Source organism: Schistocerca americana, chromosome 1 (genome assembly GCF_021461395.2).
Source record: "Schistocerca americana isolate TAMUIC-IGC-003095 chromosome 1, iqSchAmer2.1, whole genome shotgun sequence".
Taxonomy (NCBI): domain Eukaryota; kingdom Metazoa; phylum Arthropoda; class Insecta; order Orthoptera; family Acrididae; genus Schistocerca; species Schistocerca americana.
Window position 1 is genome coordinate 1130516788 of NC_060119.1, and position 4903 is coordinate 1130521690.

The 4903-nt window shown below is 43.3% G+C and overlaps 1 non-coding gene across 1 annotated transcript; it reads right to left on the bottom strand.

The window, feature by feature from the left end:
* Nucleotides 1-1211: 1211 nt before the first annotated feature.
* Trnai-aau lies at nt 1212-1285 on the bottom strand. Its single transcript has one exon. It is a non-coding gene; the product is annotated as a tRNA-Ile (tRNA).
* Nucleotides 1286-4903: the final 3618 nt, after the last annotated feature.

The window sequence follows — 4903 nt, forward strand, 5'->3', positions numbered from 1 at the left end:
TTGGGGTTGGTATTATTACATGCTTCTTGAAGTCCAAGGGTACTTCGCCTGTCTTTCACACCAGGTGGAACAGTTTCATGGCTGCCTCTTCCAAGTATATAATTAGTTTTGAGGGGATGTCATCTGCTCCAGGGGCCTTGTCTCGGCTTAGGTCTTTTCAGTGCTCTGCCAAACTCTTCTCCCAGTATCACATCTCCGATCTCATCTTCATCTACTTTATTCTCTTCCCCTCTATAACAGTGCATTGAACTCGATTTCCCTTGTATAGCCCCTCTATACAGGGTGTAAATAACTTTCCTTTGCGGTCTTTGAAGACAGGTTCAAAACAAGGAAAAAATAGCTAGTAAAGATGGATCTGAATGCATACCTTAAGAGCTATGAGCACTGGGACTGACAGGAATTGCAAAATGGCTAAGCAGGAGTGGCTAGAGAACAAACGAAAGTGTATAGAAGCATGTATAACTGGGGAAAGTGCAGTTACCGCCTACAGGAAAATGAAAGTGGCGTTTTGAGAAAAGAGAAGAAGCTGCATGGCTATTAAGAGCTCAGATCGAAAACCAGTACTAAGCGAAGAAGAGAGAGGTGAAATGTGGGAGGAATATAAAAGGTGTCACTAAATTCTCTTTATTCCGTTTATGGACTTTGAGGACATGTTCCTTACACCAAAGCAAGGAAAAAATATTCAATAAACATGGGCTCTAAAATGCGTACCTATGAGCACTTGTTCGATAGAAGAGATGTGTTCCACAGTAGCGAAGATAAAGAAGTGCTCACAATCATCTTGGGGTTGAGGCTCTTAGGGTATGCATTTCAGAGCCCATGTTTACTGAATAGTTTTTCCATGCTTTGGTGTAGGAAACCTGTCCTCAAAGTCCGTAAAGGAAATAAAGAGAATTTAATGACACCTTTTATATTCCTCCCACATTTCACCTTTCCCTTCTTCTTTTAGTACTGGTTTTCCACTTCTTGATAGGCAGGCCTCTACTTCTCTTTCCTCAAAAGGCCACTTACGTTTTCCTCTATATGTGACACCTGTCTTACCCCTGCTTCTGCATGCTTCTATTGCGTACATGCTTCTATACGCTTACATTTGCCTTCTAGCTAGTCCTGCTTCGCAATTTTGGACTTCCTGTCAGTTCGATTCGTAATTTTATTCAAGAGAAACACAGCGTGTTTGTTGTCAGGATGACCTGCGCAGAAAGAAAAATAATTGGCCCGTGGGGGGATCGAACCCACGACCTTCGCGTTATTAGCACGACGCTCTAACCAACTGAGCTAACGGGCCAGTACTACTACGTAGGGTTCTTGAGGAGAACGTAAGTCTCGGAATCCCCATGCGTAGCAGTAACTGTATTTGCAACCCCGTCTTGTCTGAGGACAAGTAGTGAGGGACGGCTCGGCACAGTCATTAGCTGAGCCAGGTTAGGCGGGTTGCCGACAATCAGGGGCTCTGAATTCGCGCTCTACAGAGTCCATTCAAACAAGGGCTTACGTCAGGATTTTTCGTAATGCTGGTGACATGAATCTTTCCGTTGACTTATGAGTCTCGTCAACGACGCGGAAAACGGAAATGTAACGGTTGCTTGTTTCTAGACATTCAGATCGGCCGTCTCTCGGAACAATGTATTAAATCCTCAGTCAAGGTGACGCGAACACTTTTTGTTTTGTCTATAGTAGTTGAGAGTGGGTAAATCGTTGACGGCTAAGTGCACTCGTATCACTCATTTTACGTCCTGTTACATTCCACTATGAATTCTCCATGATCGTGTAACGAACTGCCTGTATTGCTGTTCGATTGAACAGCTTTTGATCAGAGTACTCAACTGGCCTTACCTGAAATGCTGTTTATTATTGTCACTTAGGGTTGCAATAATTAATAAGACATATTGCTGTTACATGGAATATAAATGTAGCAATCAGTTATGTATATGGGCAATGGGAAATCTCTATAGTCATACCTACGTTGAGGTAAGGAATTAATGGTTGGGAATGTTATATAATTTTAGTTCAAAATGGTTCAAATGGCTCTAAGCACTATGCGACTTAACATCTGAGGTCATCAGTCCCCTAGACTTAGAACTACCTAAACCTAACTAACCCAAGGACATCACACACATCCATGCCTGAAGCAGGATTCGAACCTGCGACCGTAGCAGCAGCGCGGCTCCGGACTGAAGTGCTCAGAACCGCTCGGCCACAACGGTCGCCTTAATTTTAGTTGACGATCAGCAGTCTCAGGACATGCATTACAAGGGCGCAAAATGTTTTGTTGTACAATTGGACCGGTAACTAAGTCTCTAGCAACCAATACTTGTGAACCGCCTAGAAGCGCTCGGCCACAGCGGCCGGCTGTCGCTGAAGTGCTTGAGGTCTTTAATAACGAAGAGTAGCGGTGCACTGCCGTGATGAATCCGCACACTCTCGCAGACAACATGAAGTGCAGACTGGAAGAGTTGTGTCAGCGACGTGTGTGTACCATTCAAAATGGAAATAAGGTCCCGTTAGCCGCTCTTGTGCGATTACAACTGACAAGTAGGCAGAAATTCGTTGGTGACGAACTAAGTGATTTTCATCGCTCTGGAAATGACTATTAACGACAGTTGAAAACATCATCATGGTTGAAACAGGTCTCATTCATGAGCTTTATGTATTGTAGAACATGCAGTGCTGCGCTATATGATCAACTGACAAAACCAAACTACGGGTTCAAAAAATTTGACGCCGCAGTTCGCACACTGTTTCTGGTGGGGCTGTAACCCCCGACGCTGTATTTTTCTGTTGTTGTTGTTTTTGTTGTGGTCTTCAGTCCCGAGACTGGTTTGATGCAACTCTCCATGCTACTCTATCATGTGCTAGATTCTTTATCTCCCAGGACCAACTGTAACCTACATCCTTCAGAATCTGCTTAGCGTATTCATCTCTTGGTCTCCCTCTACGATTTTTACCCTCCACGCTGCCCTCCAGTGCCAAATTGATGATCCCTTGATGCCTCAGAACATGTCCTCCCAATCGATCCCTTCTTCTAGTCAAGTTGTGCCACAAACTCCTCTTCTCCCCAATCCTAATCAATACCTCCTCATTAGTTATGTGATCTACCCATCTAATCTTCAGCATTCTTCTGCAGCATCACATTTCGAAAGCTTCTGTTCTCTTCTTGTCCAAACTATTTATCGTCCATGTTTCACTTCCATACACGGCCACACTCCATACAAATACTTTCAGAAACGACTTCCTGACACTTAAATCTATACTCTCCTTCAGAAACGCTTTGCTTGCCATTGCCAGTCTACATTTTATATCCTCTCTACTTCGACCATCATCAGTCATTTTGCTCCCCAAATAGCAAAACTTATTTACTACTTTAAGCGTCGCAATTCCTAATCTAGTACCCTCAGCATCACCCGATTTAATTTGACTACATTCCATTATCCTCGTTTTGCTTTTGTTGATGTTCATCTTATATCCTCCTTTCAAAACACTGCCCATTCCGTTCAGCTGCTCTTCCAAGTCCTTTGCTGCCTCTGACAGAGCTACAATGTCATCGGCGAACCTCAAAGTTATTATTTCTTCTCCATGGATTTTAATTCCCACTCTGAATTTTTCTTTTGTTTCCTTTACTACTTGCTCAATACTACTTCCCCATTCATGCCCCCCAACTCTTATAACTGCCATCTGATTTCTGTACAAATTATAAATAGCCTTTCGCTCCCTGTATTTTACACCTGCCACCCTGAGAATTTGAAAGAGAATATTTCAGTCAACATTGTCAAAAGCTTTCTCTAAGTCTACAAATGCTAGAAACGTAGGTTTACCTTTCCTTAATCTATTTTCTAAGATAAGTCGTAGGGTCAGTATTGCCTCACGTGTTCCAAAATTTATACGGAATACAAACTGATCTTCCCCGAGGTCAGCTTCTATCAGTTTTTCTATTCGTTTGTAAAGAAATCGTGTTAGTATTTTGCAGCTGTGGCTTATTAAACTAATAGTTCGGTAATTTTCACATCTGTCAACATTTGCTTTCTTTGGGATTCGAATTATTATACTCTTCTTGAAGTCTGAGGGTATTTCGCCTGTCTCATACATCTTGCTCACCAAACTGTAGAGTTTTGTCAGGACTGACAAAAGAAAGAAGGATCCTTTATTGTGTGATTATATGATAGCGGAACAAACACTGGTAGCAGTTACTTCTGTAAAATATCTGGGAGTATGCGTACGGAACGATTTGAAGTGGAATGATCATATAAAACTAATTGTTGGTAAGGCGGGTACCAGGTTGAGATTCATTGGGAGAGTGCTTAGAAAATGTAGTCCATCAACAAAGGAGGTGGCTTACAAAACACTCGTTCGACCTATACTTGAGTATTGCTCATCAGTGTGGGATCCGTACCAGGTCGGGTTGACGGAGGAGATAGAGAAGATCCAAAGAAGAGCGGCGCGTTTCGTCACTGGGTTATTTGGTAACCGTGATAGCGTTACGGAGATGTTTAATAAACTCAAGTGGCAGACTCTGCAAGAGAGGCGCTCTGCATCGCGGTGTAGCTTGCTCGCCAGGTTTCGAGAGGGTGCGTTTCTGGATGAGGTATCGAATATATTGCTTCCCCCTACTTATACTTCCCGAGGAGATCACGAATGTAAAATTAGAGAGATTAGAGCGCGCACGGAGGCTTTCAGACAGTCGTTCTTCCCGCGAACCATACGAGACTGGAACAGGAAAGGGAGGTAATGACAGTGGCACGTAAAGTGCCCTCCGCCACACACCGTTGGGTGGCTTGCGGAGTATCAATGTAGATGTAGATGTAGATGTAGACTGACTCTCCCAAGGCTATCAGTAGCTCTAATGGAATGTTGTCTACTCCCGGGCCTTGTTTAGGCTTAGGTCTTTCAGTGCTCTGTCAAATTCTTC